Below are 25,707 nucleotides of genomic sequence, written 5' to 3' on the forward strand. Positions count from 1 at the left end.
AAGCTCAGATTCCCTACTTGCTAATAGTTTTGGCCAGGTAACTTTTTTTTTTTTTTTTTTTTTTTTTTGCCAGTTATGATGCCCTATAGCCCCCTTACCAGTGCAGCTGCATTCCCAAGTACAAGGACACCCCTCTGTACAGTACAACCCAGCAAAATCAGGGAGTTAATATCAACCCAATATTACCACTGAAACCACAAGCCTACTCAAACAACCAGAAATTGGCCCAATGATGCCCTTTAACCTTTAAGGTATGTCCAAGATCTAATTTATGCTCCTGCATTTAGCTGTCATGTCTCTTTGGTCTCTGTCCAGCTGGACCAGTTTCTTAATTCTGCCTTATCTTTCATGACCTTGACACTTTTGAAGAAAACAGACTAGTGACTTGGTAGAGTGTCCCTGAATTTGGAAGGTTTCCTCATGATTATGCATTTTTACCAGGAACAACACAGCAGCAATACTGTGCTTTCTTCAGCATCATACCATGAAGTACATGGTATATATTGTCTCATAACAATGAGGTGTTGCCTACTGTAACATTATAATACTAAGTAAGTCCATCTAAATCTGTTTCTGTAGCTATGTACAAAAAACCATGAGATCATATTGATCCCTCTAATTCCCATCCAACACCGCCAGGCACATTCTAGCCTTCCTCCTTCCTTAGCTGTCACTCTCTTCTCTGACAGTGAGAAACCTGCTTTTCATTATCAACCTAATGAATAAGTCTGCTATTTTTTTTCTCTGTCCAACATTCATATATATGTATCATCTCCCTTAAATATATTTTACAATATATATTAGAAAAAGAATGTGATAGTGCTTTAACTAAAAAGGTCAAGTGATTTGACACTAATGTACATTTCAAAAGAAATAGGTTTCTCTTTGGAGAAAACAAATGGACAGTGTACTAGATGACCTGGTGTACAAGGGTTTGGGAATTTGGGATACTGACAGATCTGCAACTCAACAAACTAAAAAAAATTTTGTTAATAAGATCATCAGGGGCTCCTGGGTGGCTCAGTCTGTTGGGCATCTGACTTCAGCTAAGGTCATGATCTTGGGGTTCATGGATTGGAGCCCCACATTGGGCCCTGTGCTGAGAGCTTGGAGCCTGGTTCTGATTCTGTGTCTCCCTCTCTCTCTCTTCCTCCCCCACTCACGCTGTTTCTGCCTCTCAAAAATAAGTAAAAGTTAAAAAAATTTTTAATAAAATAGAAAAGGATTATCAATTGACAGCATGTGTATGTAGAATGTGCCTTAAAATACTCCAGAAATTTTTAAAAAGTGTGCAGAGATAACACAAGAATAGCACATGATACTCATTGTACTTTTCTTTCAGTTTTGTGCCTACTTTAGGTTTTTCCATAGTCAAAAGTTTAAAAACACAGACTATTAAGTCAGGCCAGCTATTTGGATAGTCATACTCCGTACCCAATGATTCCAGTCCCCGCTGCCGATTAAGTATCAGGCCAAGGTGGCCACAGGCAGCTACGGTTTACAGCCTGAGTCACAGTACAAGCGGCCTTGACAGAAGCAGACTTGTTCCAAAAGATATTCCATGTAGTAGTTTTGTTTTTTTGACCCTTGCTCCTCCCACTGTTGCTGACTTCTCTCCAGTCTATCTGCCCAAATTCTCTTATCCACCACTCAAATACAAACTCTTTCCCTTTCTCTTTATTTTCCTATTAGCAACCCATCCAAATAGAAAACCTTCCCAGAGCTCTCTCAGCATTGACCAATTCTATTTACTTTCACTGACCAATTACAGATGTAGCTTTATCTTACAAGTATTCTCAGCTCAAACTCTTTCTTGGCCTTTGGTTGCTTAGCAAATAAAATGTAAACTTCTCAATGTGGTTTTCAAGGTCCTCTATACTAATGTTCTTGATCTAGCAATCTATCATTCTGACTTTTCTTTCCTCTTTTTCTTCCATTTGACAAACATGCACAGGCCCTATTCCATGAGTTTTACTCCTATTATTTCCTACACTTGAAATGGTCAACTCAGCCTAACAGACTTCTACCATCCATTCTTCATTACCTGCTCCGTATGCTATTACTGTATTAAGTTTGCTCTTGACTTTCTGTCTTATTCCACCAAAGCCACCTATATATACCCCCTCTGGTCCCCTACTCTAATGGATGGAGTCTTCCCTTTCCTTGAATTTCTGTAACATTCTGCACCTCCTATGCACTTATCAAACTATGCCTTATTTTACACATCAGTAGAGAATTGATCTCAAAACCTCCCAACTAAACCAGAAGCTCATGAGGGCGGATTAGTGCCTTATTCTTTCATGTGCCTCATTAAGAGACAGCACAGTGCTTTGATGTTGAACACTGATGGATTTTTGATAAATATCTATTGTATTAAAAATAAAAATTATTGAATTCAGTAAGATAGAAAACCTAACTTTATTTATAACTTTTATTATAACTTTTGTTTATTTCTTGGTAGCTAGAAAGCTACCAAAGCTATGTTTATAACTGAAATATCACAACATAAAGCGAACAAAACCATAATGATATGCTTCCATAGTCTTAATGCATGTTATTCAGATAAGTAGCTTTAATCTTAGATTGTTGACCAATGAAAATATAGGAAAATATAGTTCTAATTTAAAACTCCCTTTTGGGGGCACCTGGGTGGCTCAGTCGGTTAAGCTTCCGACTTCGGCTCAGGTCAGATCTCACATTCGTGGGTTCGAGCCCGGCATCGGGCTCTGTGCTGACAGCTAGCTCAGAGCCTGGAGCCTACTTCCAGTTCTGTGTCTCCTTCTCTCTCTGCTCCTCCCCCTCTATGCTCTGTCTCTCTCTGTATCAAAAATAAATAAAACATTTAAAAAAATAAAATAAAACTCCCTTTTGGTAAGACTAACAAAGTAACTTTTAAGTAAAAGTATTTTTAGTCATAATGTCCTATGAACTGTTGGCAATACTTGTACTTAAAAATCCACATATGCTTAGAGCAGCAGATTAAAGTTATTCCAGCTACATAAAAAAACTCCATTAGGCCCTTTTAGGATACAAAATCTAGATAGGATCTAGTATATGAAAGATGAACCCCCCCCACATGCACACATATTTAACGTAGCTCATTTATAGAAAGAGAGGAAGAAAGAATTTCAAAACAAAAATGCCACTTAAAATTCTATCCCATTTCTAGGGGTTCGCTTTCATGTCCACACAAATTCAAATTGTTAGATAAATCCTTTTCATTCTGATTGCTACGAACAAAGGAAGACCATTCTATTATTTCTAAAACTATGCTACCAAACCAAAAGGGGATGAAAACTGGCACTTTTCCAGAAGCCTTGAAAAGGTTCATGGCTAATGTAATATATCAGTTTGGGTAGCAGTTACCAGAAACAATCCACCTATCATGGCCAAAGAGAAAGCTAAAAAGGAAAGGGAAGAGTGGACACCAACCAGGAATAACAGCATAAGGAACTAATGAGCAAACCGCATTCATGCCTGAAGACCTATTTCAGATTCAAACCGAAACAGAAATAGCAATACCTTATAGTTTAATTTCTTAGAAAGCTATTAAAAATTCTGAACTACTTCAGGCAGCTCTTCTTTGAAATAAGGATCAACTCCTATCAATTCCCAGGATAGACCAGAAGCATAGAAAAAGTCACAATAGTCTGAAAAATCTTGGTTTCTGCATCTCCTACTAGCCAAGGATTGGCATTACAAACACCTAAAAAATTTACTCTTCCCTGATCATAATAAATTTCAAGTGGACTTGGATCGACAGCAAAGTACAACATTTACATCAACTACTCATCTATGTAATAACCAGTAGACAGAAGGAAGGGATACAGTAACTTTGTGGCACTGAACTGTCCAGCAAAAGCCTTGACACCCCTTCGCAAAGGGCGCTTTGAACTAAGGAAGACTTGACTTTATTTTTAACACAGGTAATTCTAAATTATTTGGGGATAGGGAGTGGACCAAAAACACGCAGAAATATCTACGTGAGCAAACTTAAGCTAAATAATACAGTCCTACCCTCTCCTAACTCAACTAAAAAATGTCACAGTAGAAAATATTTCTACTGAGGAAAACACTTTATTATCTCTGGGCAAAAAAGCTAAGATCAATCATACATGATACCTAAAATTGTTAACCCTTCTGTGAAGGGTGGAACTCAGAACAGGCATAAGGATCCAGTTTAGTGACTAAAAATTCCACCTGAACAGTCATTCCGTTCAATTAAGAAAGTATCTTTAGGGGTGGCTCAGTTCATGATCTCACAGTTGGTGGGTTCATGTCCCACATCGGGCTCTGTACTGACAGCTCATAGCCTGGAGCCTGCTTTGGATTGTGTCTCCCTCTCCCTGCCCCTCACCGGCTCATGCACTCGCTCACGCTCGCTCGCTCTCGCTCGCTCTCTCTCTCTCTCTCTCTCTAAAATAAACAAACATTAAGAAAGTGTCTTAAAAGCTCCTATTAAAATTCACACCGCTTAGAAACTAACTCATTTGTACACGATCACATAGATTAGCTCATTAGGTTATACAGTTCTCACTTTAGAGGAGTCATTTTTGATAAAAGGAACTAGAAAAGTTTTTAAAAAGCAGGTACTGGTGGGCACTTGGGTGGCTCAGTCTGTTAAGCATCCGACTCTTGGTTTTGGCTCAGGTCATGATCTCACAGTTTCATGGCTTTGGATCCCGCGTCCAGCTCTGCACTGGCAGCACAGAGCCTGCTCGGGATTCTCCCTCTCTCTGTGCCCCTCCCCCACTCGTGCTCTGTCTGTCTCAAACTAGATAAATTTTTTTTAAAAAGGCAGTCACTGGGAAGGAACTGGTAAGTATAAAAGAGCTTATAAAAATAGGGAGCGAGGTCACAGAGCATATTACACAAACAAAACAACAACCCCTCTATTGTGGAAAATTCGAACAGACATAAACAGCAAGAACAGCTTCACAACCCCCATATTTCCATCACCCTAGTTCAAAACTTAACCCCTTAAAGCACATCTTGTCTTACCTATCTTCCCATTGATTCCCCAAACTGGCTCTGTGACTATTTAGAAGCAAATCCCAGACTTCTTGTTGTTCATCCATAAATTCAATTAATATTTTGTCTTAAGTTTAAGCCTAAACTGCTATGATATGCACCAAGCCACGCTTTTGGCAACAAATCAATCAAAAAAGTAATATAATATTCAGTAACAATAGTTATCTCCTTTTGCTTCCGCACATATACTTTGGTTTGTTTGAGCTTGAGAGGGGCGGGAGGAGGGGGAAAGAGGAGGTGGAGCAGGCAGCTGTAAAAGGTTACCTGAAAAATAATCAGTAATCACACACACTGCATATTGTGCCTTCTATAATTTCTATTCATTGAAGGATGAGGTCAGAATGAAGTGTTCCCGTTAGTCTGTGTCACAAAAGTAATTCAAGATGCATATAAAAATGCTTATTATCCTTCAAGTTCTCTAAACCCATTCAACCATTCAGCCCTTTGCTTTCTGATAAGACTGCCAACATCTATGCCAATTAGTGTCAATTGCGATGTTAGATTTTATAGCATCCGCACCTGCCTGCCAGTTAGCTTAGTGGGCAGAAAGAAGGGACCGATGGGTACCAGTTTCAGCAGCACAAAACTCTGTTTCTTCAGTAACATTAGCCAAGTCTACAATTTCACCAATTGGTGCTTTTTCTTTTTTTTAAGTATTTTGCAGATTAGTTTCTATAGAGGATTTCTTAGATTTTTAGGAGGAAGGCAGGTTTAGACATATTTTAAACTACAACAAAAATAATGATTTTTTTAAAAAACCTGAAGTTTCATAACTAGAGAGAATCTAATCTAAAATAAATTTAGTGGATTGTATATTTCAAAGTTTCACCAAAGCTAAATTTATACACTTCATTTAAGCACATTATTTTTTTTAAAACCACCTATTCATATTTTGAATGAGATGTTACCTTATATCAAGATTTTTGGTTAAAATTCATCTTTCAGAATTTGCCAAATATGAAAACACATATAAAAAAGCAAAGTGTAATTAACATGGATAATCAGGGGTGTCTGGGTGGCTGAGTCTGTTAGGCGTCTGACTTAGGCTCAGGTCATGATTTCACAGTTCGTGGGTTTGAGCCCTGTATCTAGCGCTGCACTGACAGCTCAGAGCCTGGAGCCTGCTTGGGATTCCATGTCTCCCTCTTTCTCTGCCCCTCCCCCACTCAAGCTCTGCCTCTCAAAAATAAACAAACATTAAAAAAAATTAAACATGGAAGGAATCATGAACATCTGAAATTTGGCATTATATATCATATTAAAGTGTATATTTCATCTGTCCTTTTGAAGTTTTAAGTAATTATTCATAATTAAAATTCATGCAATACTTCTGAAATATCCAGAACGAAATACAATCATTATTTTATCCTGAAATCAAAATGCTTCACTTTAGTTTGTTATAATTAATAACATAGTATTTTTTTAAATTTCACAACTGAAGCAAACTGCATGCAGCTGATGAAAGCTACTGGAAGTAATGGAGTGGTTAAAGACAAAGTGCATTACTAAAGAGATAAAAATTGCATGTCAATATCTAAAAGTATGGGAGATGTATATAGTGTAGAACATTCTATCTAGTGTCATTACTTAAATTGCTACTTTTCCACCACAATCTATTCTCCAGCTCTAGCAAGTGGAATAAATGGTAATTTTACCTGCCAGATTTGGCACAAAAAGGGACAAGCAACTTCATTAAAAGAACAATGCTTTCAATATGATTTTTTTTCCTTTTTCCACCCAGTGCCAAATAGTAGAACAATTCAAATCAAGAAATCTACGCAAAATTACCTCCTCTCGTTGAAGTTTACATGCTTGAATAAGCAAATGATGCACACAGAATGCTAGCGAGAATATCTTCCCCATAAGTTAGTGTATTTCTTATACTGAGACTTAGTTCCAAGCTGGTATGTTATACTCAACAAAAGGGAAACACCTCCCCCCGGGCTAAAATTCTCAAGGTGTGGTGCAGCATGGACACATGATCATTCAAACCCAACGGAATAGATGAAACTTAAAAAGACCTGGCTTACACTTTTGACCTCTACTAAGGCACCCAAACCAGCAGTGCGGACTTAGAACAGACTTTCCGATCTTTGATAAACTAACGGAAAACGATATCCACTACCGCACTCTTGCCACGCATCACCGGCTCTCACACTTCCTTCGTGTTTTTAGCAGCCGGCTATAAACCAAATCATACATTCTTCTAAACTCTGTTTCACTCTGATCATGAAAACAATAAAGAACTCTTCTATTAATAAAGCTGAACCTTAATGCGTAAAGAGATACATTCAAGCTACTTAAGTGACCATCACTAGATTTTAAAAGCTAAACATGAGCATTTTTTGTCCAAGTGGGTAAAATTGGTAGCTGTACACAGATTTGTCTGTGGTTATTTACAATAGAGCATGTGCTATGTTTAATCTCCAGCTCGTTTCCTTACTCTAGTTCCATATGACAACAATGCCTCACACGTGTAAACCCAGTCAGTGGTTTTTATAAAAAGCCAGTAACAAAAAGGGGCAACAGTAATATATACCCGCCATCAGACCAGCATGATAAATACGGCTAAGAGCAAATACATCCATGCAGAGCCTTCCCAAAGTCACTGCACTAAATTTTAAAATTTCAAGCAATATCTATATTTTTTTGAGATTCAAACACCAAGAAACAAAAAAAAAACTGACTTATTTTATCATTTCCTTCTTAGAAATAAGATAAACTTAAGAAAACATTGAATCAAAACAGAAATTCCAATGGTGGGAATACCCAGATTATGAATGCCCTTTGGTTTTTCTTTGTAGCTGACTTTTATCACCTGTTCACAAAAATTAGTCCAAATAGAAGGGAACATGTAGTGAGTGTCTAACATCAATATATTTTAATAAACACTAAGCTCACTGACTTCTCAGAGCATTCCTACAATGGAGATTTTTTTTTAATATTTTTAAACATTTATTTATTTTTGAGAGACAGAGAGACAGAGCGTGAGCAGGGAGGGGCAAAGAGAGATGGAGACACAGAATCCGAAGCAGGCTCTGAGCTATCAGCACAGAGCCTGATGCGGGGCTCGAATTCATGAACCACAAGATCATGACCTGAGCGGAAGTTACCTGGAATTTTTAACAGACATCAACATAGTGTCCATGGAGAAAAAGGCTCTACATGGAGAAGGAACAGATCTTTGCAAAGAGACTGATCCCCTCAGGCCTGCACCTGCTAGCAGCAGAGGCATGCCTTGTGGTGGGCGAGTAGAAACCGCAGGCTGTAGGGCCTTTCAAACCACTACAGGGGCCTGAGAGGGCCTGGGGACAGCAGCCATTGGCTCACCAGCCTCACTTGACAAAACTTCCCAAGGTGAATCACCAAGAGGTGAAGTTTACTTCTGTAATTACTCCCCAGGTATTCTGTGGCAGCCTCAAAAAGTGCTTCATAAAACAAATGAATTCTGGGGCAGTTGGGGGACTTAATCAGTCAAGCAGACAACTCCTGATTTCATCTCAGGTCATGAGCTCATGGTTCCTGAGCTGCACTCTGCACGGACAGCTTGGAGCTTGCTTAGGATTCACTTTCTCCCCTTCTCTGCCTCTCCCTCACACTCGCTTGCTTGTTCTTGCTCGCTCTCTCTCTCTCTCTCTCAAAATAAACATTTAAAAAAATAAAAAATAAATTCTAACCAAAGAGTTTTAGAATCTTAGGATATCAATATTGACAAGTCTTGACAATGTGTATGTGTACATTTATTTTTAGTCTTATTTTTAAAGCCTTTCATGAATTTCTCATACAATGGAAAATAACTTTGCAACATAAAAGCTAACTTAGAAGGGCGCCTGGGTGGCTCAACTGGTTCAGTGTCCGTCGATTTCAGCCCAGGTCATGATCTCATGGTTTGTGGGCTGGGGTCCCACTTGGTACTGTCAGTGTAGAGCCTGTGTGGGATTCATAGTCTCTCTCTCTCTCTCTCTCTCTCTCTCTCTCTCTCTCTCTCCTTGGTCCCCCCCACCCACTCAAATGGCTCTCTCTCTCTCAAAATACATAAATAAATTTTTTTAAAAAGCTACTTTAGATTCTTTTAAAAAGCACTTTGTATTTAGGGCTGAGATCATTAAGTGGGGGGATCAGTTGTCGAGGGCCAACGACACACCAGCCACGTGCTAGCAACTTTAGGTACACTTATCTCATTTGATTTTTACAAAACCCTGGAGAACATTAACCTTATGTTATGCATGAGGAAAATGAAGGCTTAGAAAAGAGAATAACTTCTGCTGATTTCACAGCCAGCAGTTTCAGGACTGATCCATAAACCTGAGTCCATCTGACTTCTGACTTCCTGAGTCCCAGCACCTACCTCAGCAGCAGCTCAGAGATGCTCCATTAACTCTTTCAAGGTTACATAACTGCTAAGTGTCTGGTAAAGAGGTTTACCAGCTTTCAGAAAGTGCTGTTTCAAATACAATTTTACACTATAAATTCTCCACCACCTGTTTACCTAGCCCCAAACTAAACCTGTTAGTAAATGCTGGCTGTTTTTATAAATGAAGATGATGGAGGAAGAATATGATTGCCTACGTCCCTATATCCAATGTGGCTGATATTTCTTCTTTATAAGATGGCCCAGTTCGCAGAATAGAAAACGTGATAACTATAATGTGTTGCTTATTAACTCCAAATGTTAGAAATAGGATTACCTAAAAAGTTGTCTTGCAAGTTGATATAAAAGAACATTCATAATGTTTTGTCCTTTGTATTTGACATTTATATTTCCACCAGGATTTTGTTTTGAGAGAGACCATGCAAGCAAGGGAGGGACAGAGAGGGGGACAGAGGAACTGAGGTGGGCTCTGTGCTGACATGAGGGAGCCTGATGTGGGGCTAGAACTGATGACCCAAGAGATCATGACCTGAGCTGAAGTTGGACGCTCAACTGATGGAGCCACCCAGGAATCCCTCTACCAGGATTTTTAGAACATTCGCAAGAAATAAAGGCTGTGAAATCCTATAACACTGTGCTAAGGGCAGAGGCATTCAAAGAACACCTTAAATGGATCATATGGATAAAAATTTTCAACATTAAATTTACAAAAATCAATGAAATATTCCTGAGTCATAGGTCCATCCATAATTCTCCTAACATCAGGATTTCCTCAGAATAGTCTCAAATCACAAAACGTGTAATAAAAAACTCAGAGATCAATTCCCAACAATATGTTAGCCCTGTCATTGAAACCCCTTTCTGACTTATGGCAGCATTCCTCAAAATATTAAAAAATGTTTCTAAGCCTTTTTCAATCTTTTTTTTTCATATCTCCAGCGGTGGATACACCTCTGACCTTTAGTGTTAGAAACGGGCAGTTGTGTACAACTAGGTCTGGTGACTAACTTGGGAAAGATCAGTTATGGCTAAGAAACTAGGCAGAAATACAAGCCTGAGATCTACAGGGTCTTGGATGGAATACTGAAACAAGACACCAAAAGAATTCGTGGGAAATATTACTCTATTTTTCAGTGAAATATTACTCTATTTTTCAGTGTGATCTGTGGCTATGGGACAATTTTAACCTTGAATAGTCTAAATTAATTTTCCACAAAAAGAAAAAAGTAGTAAGTGAAAGAGTACTTTAGGATTTTTAAAGCAAATCAGGATGCTATAGCAAGAAAAACTTTTAGAGTTTCAAACCTGTGCCCAGGAGTGGACAGCCCCGAAATCCCCTAAAGCATTTTATCCTAAATACAATGAATGACCAGGATTCTGGGAGGGATCACAACCTCCTGAAACGTAATTAGAACTGTGGGCACAGAAGATAAAAGCTGCCTTGATGATGAAGCTTGCCAGGACCTAGACACACTAGCTGAAAAAAGAGACGAAAGAGCATTATTTTCAGGGCAAATCCAAGTAGCTATTCTAATGAAATGTGAAGGTTGAGGGATAGTTTTTTAAAGACCCCAAATAGTAACTAGTAGTGTATGGTTTTAAAAATCTATAACCTTAGTATGGAGAAAATGTTTTGCTATTGAAACATTCATTTCAATTAGTTTTTGGAAGTATTTACTGAAAGCATATCATGAGCCATGCCCGGTAGGGAGAGTAAATCGAAGCACTATTACTACTGGAATTATGGCAACCCTAGTTGGTTGATTTGCTCTGTTTTTGTGGTTCATGTAATAAGCTTCTAAAAGAATCGCCCTATTAACATATTCAGCTACTGGTTTTCACCTTCTGACATTCAAATTTCGGGTTTAAAGAATTATTCCACAAGTTTATGCCCTACTTCAGTTCACGCCTCCCATAAGCAAAATCGGCCAGCACTCGGCTGCCCTAATAGTCCAACAGAGCGAGATCTATTCCACAGATCTCGGACTTCCCCCAATAGCCAGCGCTGATACAAAAGGAACCTCAGTGAAGAAAGCTATGTTTTCTTAATAATAACAGTTGTATAAACAGAAGGTCTTCTCAGTTAAAGGGAAACCAACATCAAACAGCAGTAAAACATAGAACCCTAAAGCTCTCTTTCTTTGAAGAAGCCCGTTTGAAGCGAGGTGTTTCTAGTTATGGGTGAATGAAATGAGAATTCAGTTGCAACCAGCGGACACCCAGTCCCAGGAAGGGCTAATTAAATCCATCTGAGAAGCGTGTCTAAAACATTTCAAAGGCAGGCACTAGTCTGCCTTCTGCAAAGACATCAAAACCCTCAGTCACAAATGACGCACATCCAGACGCTATGCCGGTGTTATTTTTAAGGACTGCAAAAGCTGCATAGAAGTCATGTTACGAGTTTACATGATTTCCTTACACAGAAATCAAAGTTACAGCAGAACATTTTTACTTCTATCTGAAATTTCTTTCTGGCCTCAACATCTTCTACAGGACCCCAAAAAACACAGGAGATACACCAATAACTCAAGTTTGTTGAATTTGTTGGCTGGAAGTTAATAAAAAAAATTAGCCATGATTTGCCCAGTTAACTTTTTCCCTAACAACAACAACAAAATCAGGATTCTGATGTTACAACTCATGAGTAGTTAATAAAAGCCAGCAGAAAAAGCTCAAAATTTTAAATACTTGTTGGTTTGGCAAAAATATTCCATTTAACAGCCACTTTTTGGACTATGAAGTGGTAGAAGAAAGTTATATTCAGAATCAGGAATATTATCCCAATAGAATAAAGCAGACTTGGGTCAATTCTACCAACCCTTTGAAACTGTCTATACTTGGTTATGGTGGGCTCATATCATCACACTGAGCAATCACATCCTTTGCTTAAAGAACAGTATTAGGGGCACCTGGGTGGCTCAGTCAGTTAAGCATCCGACTTCGGCACAGGTTATGATCTCACGGTTTGTGGGTTCAAGCCCTGCGTCAGGCTCTGTGCTGACAGCTTAGAGCCTGGAGCCTGTCTTCAGATTCTATATCTTCCTCTCCTTCTGACCCTCCCATGCTCATGCTGTCACTCTCTCTCAAAAATAAATAAAAACAGTAAAAAAAAAAATTACAAAAAGAACACTATTAGATGTGATGATGGTAAGCAACAAGCTCTAAATAGACGTCAATACTTCAATGTGTGTGTACGTGTGTGTGTGTGTGTGTACACACTGTAGAGAACTCAACAACAAGAGGACTACCCGTTAGGAGAACTGAGACTTCGGGCTTTGCTCACCTAATAACCTTGGGAGAGGCACTCGATCTTTTAGGCTTAATGGGTTCTCTTACTGTTAAACAAAGACATGGCCTAGGGGAGTCAAATACTTTTTAACTTCTGGAACACAGTATGGAGGTTCTTCAAAAAATTACCAATAGAACTACGATATGATCCAGCAATTCCACTTCTGGGTTTTTACCTGAAGAAAATGAAAACACTAACTCTGTGTTCATTATAGCATTATTTATAATAGCCAAGATATATAAACAACCTATGTGTCCACCAATGGATGAATAAAGAAAATGTGTGCACACACTCACATGCACACATGCACACAGTGATATTATTCAGCTATAAAAATGAAGTAAATCTTGCTATTTGTGATGACATGGATAGACCTTGAAGGCATTATCCTAAGTGAAATACATCAGAGAAAGGCAAATACTATACAGTCTCGTTTATATGTAGAATCTTACAAAACAAAGCAAAACAAGACAAAAAAACCACATACACAAACTCACAGATACAAAAAAAGAGATCGGTGGTTGCCAGAGGCAGGGGGTAAGGGGTGGGTGAAATGGGAGAAGCGGACATCAAAAGGTAAAAACTTCCAATTATAAAATAAGTAAGACATGGGGTTGTAATGTCGAGCACAGTGACTATAATTAATACTGTATCACGTATTTCAAGGTTCTAGGAGTAAATCCTAAAAGTTCTCATCACAAGAAAAAAAGACTACATACGATGATGGATGTGAACTAGACTCACTGTGGTGATCACTCCACAAAAGTACATACAAATACTGAATCATAACATTACATACTGGAAACTAACATGTCCATTATATCTCAATTAAAAAGAGTAATGAAAACAAAACAATTACATGCTGATCCAGCGTTATTTAAAGTTAGGGAGTGCAGGTAAGCAGAGGGGAAAGAATGACTTTGTCCACAGGGACAGGGGGAAAGGCAGTCACTACACAGTGAAGCCAGCAGAGGAGAACTAGCCTGTGGGCCAGTGCAGCCCTCCACGCCACCCTGGGAGAAAGCAGCCAACACCATGCCTGCGTATACTGCATCTCAGTCTGTACCCGCTAAGAATTAGCATGCTAGTTTATTTCAAGTCTCTGAACTTTAAGAATGATCACAATAGGGGCATCTGGGTGGCTCAGTTGGTTGACGGTCTGACTTTGGCTCAGGTCATGATCTCACGGTCCGTGAGTTCCAGCCCCACATCAGGCTCTGTGTTGACAGCTCAGAGCCTGGAGCCTGCTTTGAATTCTGTGTCTTCCTCTCTCTTTGCCCCTCCTCTGCTCTCACTCTCTCCCTCTTTCTCCTAAAAATAAACATTAAAAAATTAAAAACAAAAGAATGATCACAATAAATACCACATAAGATGGTTTCTTGAAAAACAGTAAGAAATTTTATAAAATATTACACAGTTACTTTAGACTTGTTTTATCTCTGAAATCTCAGTTGGAGACAGGATCTTTAAGACTCTAGCAGGATGATAACATTTCAGAAAAGCAAAAAAGTCTTGTAACTTTGAAAATCTGGACTTTTTTTCCCTTCAAACCTGAACTCATAAAAACACTAAATAGTTTAGAATCCTATTTATAGCTGTTCATGTAACAGCAACATGTGAATGCCCCACTTCTGCCCTATCTTTTTTGCCCCAAAATTAACTCCAACTGCAAGATTTAAATTGAGAGGAAATTTCATAGCAGAGAACAAGTTTCTGGAAGTAAATAACACACTGCTATATTACTAAAAGAGAAAAACATAAAGAAAAAAATCGATTTTTAAATTTATTATTATCTAATTTGAAATACTGCCAGAGCACTGGCGTGGCTCAGTTAAACCTCCAACTTCGGCTAAGGTCACGATCTCATGGTTCAGGAATTTCAACCCCTCCTCAGGCTCTCAGCTGTCAACGCAGTTTGCTTTAGATCCTCTGTTCCCCTTTATCTCTGCCCCTCCCCTGCTTGTGTGTGCATGCTCTCTCTTAAAAATAAACATTAGGGGCGCCTGGGTGGCTCAGTCAGCTAAGCCTCCAACTTCGGCTCAGGTCATGATCTCACGTTCATGGGTTCAGGCCCCACATCAGGCTCTATGCTGACAGCTCAGAGCCTGGAGCCTGCTTCTGATTCTGTCTCCCTCTCTCTCTGCCCCTCCCCTACTCATGCTCTGTGTCTGTCTCAAAAATAAATAAAACATTAAAAAATAAATAAATAAAAATAAACATTAATAAATAAAATAAGATAAAGTAAAATAATTCCCTGGAACTGTACACTCAAGAATTCACATTCAGTAGTAGGTATCACTCACAAATGCAGCTGATTCCAACATTACAAAAAATGTCAGTTACACAAAGTCTTAACTATACAGAACACACTAATGGCTACCAGAAAGGGGATGGGAATGAATGAAATAGGTGGTGGGGATTATGGAGAGCACTGTGTGATGTATGTAACTGCTGAATTACTAAATTCTACACCTGACACTAATATTACAACTTTATGTTAACTAACTGGAATTTAAATAAAAACTTGAAAAAAAATCTCACTATAGGGGAAAGTATACATTTAATTCATATGGTACCAATGATACTGCTGGAAATATTAAGTATTAAAATTAGGTCAGCTGAATGAAAATCAAATTTAAGATGCCTTATTAAATTGTCTTATCAATGTTATTCATCATTTATAAGTAAATTAAGGAGATATGTAAAATGTGTAAACAAGTACAGCTACAAAAGTCGTTGGGAGTTGGGACTACCACTCTACAGGCTACAGAATTTAGGTAGGCAAGTGACATTCCTGAGCGGGCCAGCCGCCCTCCTGCTGCAACAATAGGCCACCTGCCGTGAACCATCCTCCTCACGTGCAGCCACTGTGCCTTGCTCTGGATTGCTCTCTGGGTATCATTCGAGGTGTTTTGTTAATCTATGTCCAAATATAACATTAATTTGAATTTGCTTTAATGGTTATCTTTTTCTTTTTTAATTTATTTTAGAGAGAGGGAGTGTGTACATGTGGATTAGGGAGCAGAGAGAGAGAGAGAGAGAGAGAGAGAGAGAGAGAGAGAGAGAGAATCTTAAGAGCATAGAGCCCAACTCGGCGCTTGATCCCCCCACCCTGGGATCATGACCTGAACCACAATCAAGAGTTAGATGCTCAACCGAGTTACCCAGGTGTCCCAAGGGTTATCTTTTTATAATCACATAACTGAAACTAAGTAGCTTAAATATTCCCTAAATTTGCCTTTTGAGAGGCTGGAATAATGTTCTTCTTAGTGAATGGCAAATACCTTCTAAATTGCTTTTGTTGCTTAAAAAAAAATCTTCATATTACTTTGCTTTTCCTAAGACCCTGAAGAAATGTGAAGTATTATCAGAATATATTAATCAAACTTGTTTTGTGTCCTAAAAGCTTTTTAGCAGTTTTCAAAATCTAAGTATATTTCATTTTTTGATTTGTCCTAAAAAATGATTAGAGAACGTTCTGTAAGTATGGACTTCATACTGGTAAAGTTAGAATTTGACACTTATCAGAAGAGTTAACCACTTATGTTGCAATGACCTTTCCTAACAACGTCACTGAAATTTTAATAAAATATAAAATTCAAAGACATATACTTTTCTAATGCAAAGATTTTTAAAACTTTCAACCAAAATATGCAATGGATCAATGGATATTGATCCTGCAACTAACTTACTCATAAGTGTTTTATTTCTTCAAAAACACACTATTGGTAATAAGCAACTTTCTTTCTTAACAAAAAGAAAGGTTTTTCTTCCCAACTGGTATCTTGCAAGGCAGTGGCTAGGCCTATTCTCCTCCATGTGGACAGACAGTGAGTACATCTCCCATCCCCTAAAGCGGGGGGACAGTCACATGATCTGCTCTTGTCGACGGAATGAGATGGACACAGGCAGAAACTGTGAGATTATTGCATGATTTCCATCCACTTTCTTTTCCTTTGTCAGGTCCTGAGCCTCCTAGTACGCAGGCACCCCAGCAGACACACAATGGACATCGGATAAGTATAAGAAATAAACCTACGTTCCTGCAATTTTAGGGTGTTATAGGAGGGTGGCGCAGCTGATCCTAATGGATACATAAAGCTATGATATCACATCAGTGATGTGCATTCTTCTCTTTTGCTTTCCATCAAGGTCCTGTGGGAGCCAAAACAAACAAAAAACCACCCAATGGTACGTTAAGACTCATTTGAATCTGTAATATCAATAACACTAAAATGATTTTTTTAGAAACATTCAATCATTCCTAGCTCAAAAGGCAGATTGAAGCTTGGCAGTTGAAACTTAGCTCGTGAAACAAAAATTCACTTTTATTTCTAATAACATGTGACGAAGTGAAGAGAACATTCAGCCTATTTATTGTATAGGTGAGTTAAATAATTACAAAAAAATTGAAATGGATTTTTTTTTAAAGTTCAAATCTAAAGTTCTTCGCTGTGTTCTTAAGTCCCAGAGGACAGGGACGGCACACTCTCCACAAGCCAGCTCTCGACGGTAGGCTGGTTCATGACTCAGCCCATCTCCCGCCTGTCCCGCTGTGGCAGGCGGGTATCCCTCCACGCTGATGGTGGGCTTAGGCTACGTGTTTTGCTCTGTGCAGATACATTTACCGCATGTCTGGAAGCAGGCTATAAATGTGTGCACGTGGGATGACTCGCCCTCCCGTTCTCCTGCCTCGTGTGATGAAAACAAACACGCTCCACAGAGCAATAAGCAACAGTCCACCAGCCTGGGCCCGATGGGGACCTACACGGGGGAACCCTGACCGTGGCCTGCGGCTGAGCGCCCTACCCCGGCTGGGCCCGGTCAAGCCCAGCCCAACCTTAGGGTGAACCCAGACGGAGCCTCACCGAAAGATGTCACGGCCAAACTATATGCAGCCATAGTGATTTTCTGGGGTGTTTTTCTTTTCTTTTATTCTACTGAGAGCTGATGTTCTACCCTCCATCAGACTTCCTTATAAAGGCAATCACTTATTCAGGGCCCATCCCGTTTCTGGGGTGTCATTTTGCACACAAACATAGGACCACATGCTTGCCATGTGATTGCAAGAAAGGCCAGAAAACATTTCATTTGATCTAGTGACTAGAACAATATATCTGACGGCAAATAAAAATCTCTTAAGTTTTAAATGTCAGAGCATTCCATTAGTGAATAAAAAGAACTGTCTCCCCTTTAATGATACTTACAATGATCACATGGTTTTTAACTACATACATAAATCCAGTCTGAGTGACTCTCAACTTTGAAATGAATGAAGAAAGCTTACATTTGATAACTGGGATTATATTTCCTGGGTGCTGGATTTGTAATAAATAAATCGGTGTTTTCCTTCATCGTAATGAATTATACCAGCAAACACACTGGCTGAATCTTGATATCCCATCGTGTAACTAAGTTGTTGAGAGTATACAGAGGTGACGGCCACTGCGCATGGCGCTGCACGTAACAGACGTTAACGTCCCAACTTATCGGCTGAGGCCTCGTCATACCGTGTCCCTACAAAGTGGTTTTTCAACTCTCTACCCCCTTTTCCTTCCTTCCTTCCCTGCCCCCGTCCCCTCGCTCAACTGGAAAACAAGGCAAGCCTCTCATCTTATACAGCTTATATTTTGGTGTAAAGAGACTGAAGCTACATAAATGGACAAAGAAATAAAAAAGAGAATTAAAGTTTATGATAGGTGCCGTGAAGAAAACAAACACTGTGACATGAGAGCAAGTAACCAAGCCATTCACTCAAATTTGTTCCTGCCCCCCCGTGTGAAAACAACAGACAAAACATAATGACAACCAAAAAACCTCTTCACATTATCAGAATTAGTGAGTAAAAGAAATTGATATAAAATACGAGTTTACTAAAAATATGACGAGTTTGTTCATTCCTAATTGTGATTATATAGACTATTAATTCATAAGATACCAATTTGAGCACAATTTAGACTTTCAAAAAATCTTGACTGATGAAGAGTTTTCTCTAGAACATACTTTATAGAATGTTCCAACAAGAGATGCTGAGATAAGGAACGCCTCGGAGTAAAGTCAGAACGCAGGGTTTAGAGGGCCTCCTGGCACTGCGCGTGTCCATTTTGTTCACGGTTAACTTTCACCCTCTGTTCCCTGAGCCCAGCTCCAGACACTGTTCTCTCCATGACCAATTATTTCTGCTGAATCCAGCAGACACACCTGAGTTTTCTTCTGTTGAGCCCTCTTAATATTTATTGGCATCACTGACCTTCTCACCTTCTTAAAACACAGACTCTTAATATCTAGGCTTAGTAAACATCTCCACTTGTCTAGTTCAGACACTGTAAACATGTCCAAAATTCCAAGTATTGTCCTATCTCAACTGTTCTACTTGACTGAAACAGCCTTTGTCCTTGCCACCCTCAAAAGATGACGAATTCTGAGGAGTAAGACATCAACTCTCCTGATGACTGCTGGTTCTCCAGGACATATGTTGTAGGGGGTCCTCAACAAACAGCTATTAAACTATATTACAACTGAAACTATAAAGTATAATGGCTATAAATCAAATTCATTAAATGGTTGAATCGCTCAGCAAAGGCACATTTAACAGTTTGCTTCACTGTTCATGAGGGGTCAATAACATAGTAAGTGTAAATACTTTTTAGTAACTTGTTGTGGTAGAACTTTTAGCAGTGCCCATTATGGGCTACTGGACTATGATGAATTATTTGTAAAGGCTTATAAAGCTGAACTGACTCAATGTGTCTGGTGTCTGAAACAAAACAGGAAGTTTTATTCTAAATAAAATGCTTCAGGAAGTGGCTGAAACCGGGGGATAACACTAAAAATCACTTAACGTCTTAATTATAGCATTTGCCAACTTTTAATTTGGTAGCCAATACCACTCAGTGTTTTCCATTTCCAAAGTAAGTGGATGTTGTAACTCGTTTTTCTCTTCATTTACTCACATTGACAAGTTCCTGGACTCTTGAACACAACATGACTGAATCATTCAAGAGGGTACAGGTGCAACCGTGCACCCAATTAGACAAGCAATTTTCCAGATTACATGGGCAGGAGCCTCATCTTTTTATGAAAATTCAGACCTGTGGTTCAGAAGCACAGTACGTACCCACTGCACAAGGGTGCACGAAGAGTAAACAGGTCAAGCTGTGCAAAGTTCGCTTCAGAGTTAATTCCTCTACAACCTCATTTATCTGACCCCCTCCTATCAGACATCCAGCTGATTTGGAGGAGTTCTCTTTGAAAGGATATTCTTCCATTTGGGGTAAAGAAGTCACTTTGGAAAGCAAGTTATTTTCGGGTCTTTTTCCATACCATAAGCCACAAGTAGCAGAGAATAAATCCATTCCACCACTGATATTTTAGAGCCAATGAAATTACTGTGAATTCTGGGACCCTGAGCAAAGCTTCTGGAGTGAGCTCTCACTACCTTTTGCAAAACGGGCATCTCTCTGGCTCTTCCAAATAGTAATCTCTCTGTTGTTGGAGGGGCTGTTTAGACCTATTCGACTCAATTTCCTTTCTCTCACCCATGTTACCATCCTGCCTTTTGTTTCTTTCCAGTTTCCTAATTCATGTTAGATCAAGCTCTTAATATAGCCTATTAAGTGATCTCCAGCAAATGCCTTCAAGTTCAGAGTGCCAGGTGAAGGAGTTTCAGTGACTGCACTTTGTGTAGTTATGGGTACAAGACCAGAGCTCTTGATTCAATGAGCCAGATGCTCATCTGACTAGTTCCCTGGATGGGATAGGTAATGCAAGAGTTTCTTGACCGGTTATTAAAATTCTATTATTTCAATAGTCCCATACCTTGGGGACCCGTCCACTGCACAATTTTGAAACTATTTTGGGGAAGTGAGGATGCAGGTAATACAAAATAAAGTTCAAAGTTCAAAAAGTAATAAAGGGACATCTAGTATAAGGTATGAATCCTTCTCACTCTATCAAGGGGTCAACCATCCAGCTCCCCAATTCAAAGCCAACCATGGTTATCAATTTCTTGTGTCTCCTTCCAAAGATATCCTAATCACACAGCCAACAAATCTATTTTTTATGCAAATGAAAACCACTGCTTTTGTCATTACTCGCATATACAGAGAATGTCACCTAACACACTCAGCATATACCAAGAAAGTTCAGATCCCTATAGTTCAATGATAGGGCTTTATTTAATGATCCCATTGTGATGGGCATTCTAGTTGTCTGCAGTTCTCTGTTATTGTGAACGATGCTGCCATAAAAATGCTTGTACATTTCCTGTATGTGAAACTCACTTTTGACAAAAAATGGAAGCTGTGTCAATTTGTGCACCTACCAATTTCACATACATGGGCCTATTTCTCTATAACCTTATAAAATTAGAAGATTATCCAACTTTTTATCTTTGCCAAAATGTTGATGGAAAATGATATGTCATAGTTTTAACCTGAATTTCTCTGTGTGGTTTAGCACATTTTGTCATGTGTGAAGGCACCATTTATATTTCCTTTGCTGTAAACCGTCTGAGCATTTTCCACTGGGAAGGCTGGTCTTTTTTATATTGATCAAAAGAAGTTCTTTATATATCAAGAACATTTATTTCCCTTTGGTCACCAAATTGAGCGGCAAATTTCTCCTCTGGTCTATTGGCTACTCAATTGGTTTTACTTATGAAGATTTTATAATTTTTGCAGAAATACTTAAACCTTTTAAGCATAAGCCTATTTTCCTACCAATTGTTTCTCAAATGGAAAAATAACTTTATCAATAAAACAAATGTTTTTGCCACAGTGAAAATTTTATGTTTGCACAATATTATCTTTTCTGGAAAAAAAGATTGATTTCCTCAAATAGGCAACATTTTTGCTACATTGTCTACCATTCTTTTTAAAACTGGGGATGAGGGTGGGGGTCTGAGTGAAAAAATTACCTAACAAAAAAGTAGCTTACATGATAACACTGAATTGCTGTGAAAAGAAAAAGATTTTTAAGTTTTAAATATAGAATACTGCATGACTTCTTGGGGCGCCTGGGTGACTCAGCTGGTTAAGCATCTGACTCAGCCTCGGGTCATGACACCACTGTTTGTGAGTCCAGCCCTTCCCAGGCTCTGCGCTGACAGCTCGGAGTCCGGAACCTGCCTCACATTCTGTGTCCCCCTCTCTCTGGGCCCCTCCCCGACCTCGCACTCAGTTTCTCTCTCAAAAATAAACAAACATTTACAAAAAAAAAGCTGACCTCAATTTTTTTGTCGTTTATCATGGACTATATGTCAATTTTCTTTTAAATTAAAATTTTTTTTTGACATTTATTCTTTTTTGAAAGAGAGACAGCGCGAGCAGGGGAGGGGCAGAGAGACAAGGAAACACAGAATCCAAAGCAGGCTCCAGGCAGAGCCCAGCATGGGGCTCGAACTCATGAGCTGTGAGCTCTGACAGCTCAGAGCCAAGAGCCTGGAGCCTGATTTTGTGTCTCCCCCTTTCTCTCTGCACCTCCCTCACTTGCACTCTGTCTCAAATATAACATTAAAAAAAATTTTTAATTAAAAAAAACTAAAATAAAGTCCTTTATTATAAGCACTTAAGAATACTACAGTATTCATTTTTAAATGTTCCTATGAAAAAATAAAGCAAAATAAAATAAAAATAGAAAGTAAAATAAAATAAACATTACTATGAAAATGTTCTTTTGGTTTTCCATCTGCCTACCGTGTACTCAAGCCACAGCTAACTCTTTAATAAAAAGCCTACAGTAGGCATAAATGTAAAAGTGAACTGACCTTGTTTGCGGACGTCTTCTTCATGTTAAAAAGTAAGAGTCTACTCTAAAACTTGACCATAGTGACAAAAGGACTATAATAATATTGACTTTATTCTAGGAAGGGTATTTGAAACTTATTCTTTAAAAGAACCATGATTCTTACCATGTCCCTATAAAAATTCCAGTAACTACACGATTTAGCATTACTCTCTACAAACGGGATAGAAGGAACAGAGACTGTGATGTAAAATGCAAGAATAAATTTTTACTGAAAACATAAAGAAATTATTTTGTGCGCGAAATTATTTACTGGAAATGTAACTTCATATGGTTCTTAATCGTGATGAAAATATTACTTAAAATTTTTTAACTAACTCTACTCCACATTTTCAGGGGCGCCTGGGTGGCTCAGTCAGTTAAATGTCTGACTCCTGATCTTGGTTCAGGTCCCGATCTCATGGCTCCAGCCTCATAGGAGGTTCTGACGGCGCGAAGCCTGCTCTCCTCCCCTCCGCACGCGCACGCTCTCGTTCTCTCTCTCTCAAAACGAATAAACTAAACTAAACGGACACACACACACATTTTCAGAGTACTCTCTAAGTAACTCTGGCGGAACGTTTTCTTACACAAGAAGTCTAGAACAAGATCTACAGTGGTAGAACAAACGGGAAAGGGGTAGCTATGTTAGAGAAGGAAACTCTCAGATGACGCATATGTAATTATTTCTTATTATGCATCCATATGTAATTATTATTTTTTATTCTTAGGTTCATCACCATTTTCTCTGTTCGAGAAGAAAAATATAGGGTGGTAATTTCAATGATATGAATGCTGCAAAACATTTCCCTCCCTCCACCACAGGCATCTAAAGATGAGACAATTTTACATCAACCAAAACAAACATTACCAAGAAAACGAAATGAAAGCTCTTTTAGACACAAAAACCTTATTTGTCTCAAATCCTGTATTGCTCTCAAATATTACTTACTTGGATAAAACTGTAAGATCACTGCTAAAACTCAATATATTGAATTTTAACACCAATTTGAAAAAATACAGTAACAAGAGGTAATAAGATACTAAAAATGCATTCCAACAACTACTCTTTTTTTTTTTTAAGTTATTTATTTTGAGAGAGAGAATGCAAGGGAGGAGCAGAGAGAGAGGGAGAGGGAGAGGGAGAAACCCAAGTAGGTTCTACACCATCAGCATGGAGACCAAGGTGGGGTTCAAACTCACGAACCAAACTGTGAGACCATGACCTGAGCCGAAATTTGGAGTCAGATGCCCAACCTACTGAACCACAGGCACCCTTCTAACAATTACTCTTAACCAGTATTCCTGATTGTGTACTTTTCAACACTGGGTATATTGTATATATAATATTGTGTACATTTTTGTGATTCATTCCTATTCCTGTGATACCTTCCATGATCCTTCAAACAGTATGACTGCAGCCCTAATGTTCTGCCTATCACAAAGAAAAAGGCCTTTATCATGGGACAAAAATACTCTGGTTAGAAATAAATGCATTATTCCTTATAATGTTCCTTGACAGTGCTGCTATTTCTCAGAATTTTGTCTGCAAAACTACTCTGTAAAAGGAGATGCAGATGGCATTGCACGGGCTGGTAACAACTGCCTTCAGGTTTCTTACTATCTCGTTCACACATAAATTACGTGTAGTGCTCACTGCGGTGCCTGGGACAGGGTACATCTTCGATAACTGCAGACCAAAGTAATCAACTGCTTCATGAAAATACCTTTCAACAGGCTACAATAGGTACCAAACACAACAATGCAGCTAGAACAAGACAGGGACACCCCTTCCTCACTCTACGGCTTGTGGAAAAGAAATAATAGGAAAATTAAGGAAGCACACACTTCCATAATAAGAAATTAAAGTTATCTATAGAAGACGTCTCTGAGTTTTCAATAAACTTGCCTTGCTACCACATGCCTGTGCGTTTTCTCACCTATTTACACCACAATTTTGAGGCAAGTCATGATATGTCATCACGTTCTAAACTGTTACTCATTACTCGTCTCTGTCACGTAGAACTTCATTTTCACCTAGATCCTTCCTTTCTCCCAACCAGTTGAGTGCCCTTTCTTCTTTCTCAGGATTTAATTGGTTGAAAGCACCTCTGTTAAGACATTTATGTATTTTAATTACTTCCAAGCCTGCTCACTCTTTACTACCTTAAGTAGAGATTGTTTACATGGACGTCTCCAAGGCAAACTGCCATTGATTCATCTTTTTTTTTCAACTATCATGTTCATATTAGCAATTCTTCATTGGGTGGGATTTTTAAATATTTTTCTTAATGTTTATTTATTCTTGAGAGAGAGAGAGAAACAGAGTGTGAGCCAGGAAGGTCAGAGAGAGAGAGGGAGACACAGAATCCAAAGCAGGCTCCAAGCTCTGAGCTGTCAGGACAGAACCCAACACGGAGCCTGAACTCATAAACCGTGAGATCATGACCTGAGCCAACGTCAGAGGCGCAACTGACAAGAGCCACCCAGGCGTCCCTCATTGGGGGCTTTGAGGAGAGGCATCAGTGAACCAAAGAATATGAATGCTTTTTAAAGGTCTTTGATGAATGTTATCAAGTTATTTTATAGAAAGGGTATAGAATGGATATTATAGATTCCTATTTACCTTTGAGTGACATGTATTCTAAACACATGTGGGTTTTTTTTGATATATGATTTGCAAATATGTTTTCCTCTTCTGTTCTTTTTAGCAGTTTGTTCCATATCCTTTGAATACAGTTTTTAATTCTGACAAAGACCAATTTATTTCTTTTTTTGTGGCTTGTACTTCTGTCCTATCTAACAACCGCTGCCACCAAGCAAGGTCACATAGACGTACCCTATGTTTTTGTGTAAGAGTTTTGTTGTTTCATCTCTTACATTTAGATCTTTTATCCATTTTAGGTTAATTTTGGTATATTAACTCAATATGAGATAGTTTTCATATAAATCTTATTAGTATCACCTTATCAATCTCTGGGGGAAAAATTTTGGGACTCTGGAAGGAACTGCACTGAATGTGTAAACCAACTTAGGAAATATTACCGTCTGAACAACATTAAGTCTTTCAAGAATATGAGATGCTTTCTATTCACTTAGCTTTCCATTAATTTCTTTTTCAGTAGTTCATAGTTCTCACAGTATACATTTATACCTCTTCTCTTCTTTCTTTTGATGCTCTTGTTAGTGATAACGTTTTCATAATTTTATTTTTGGATTATTCACCACAATA

The 25,707-nt window shown here is 38.7% G+C and overlaps 1 protein-coding gene across 4 annotated transcripts in view; it reads right to left on the reverse strand.

Moving 5' to 3' along the window:
• The window catches only part of PCCA (propionyl-CoA carboxylase subunit alpha), a 403,439-nt gene that overhangs the window by 114,063 nt on the left and 263,669 nt on the right, over positions 1-25,707 (reverse strand). The window lies entirely within an intron of this gene.

This window comes from Suricata suricatta, chromosome 4 (genome assembly GCF_006229205.1).
Source record: "Suricata suricatta isolate VVHF042 chromosome 4, meerkat_22Aug2017_6uvM2_HiC, whole genome shotgun sequence".
NCBI classification, from domain to species: domain Eukaryota; kingdom Metazoa; phylum Chordata; class Mammalia; order Carnivora; family Herpestidae; genus Suricata; species Suricata suricatta.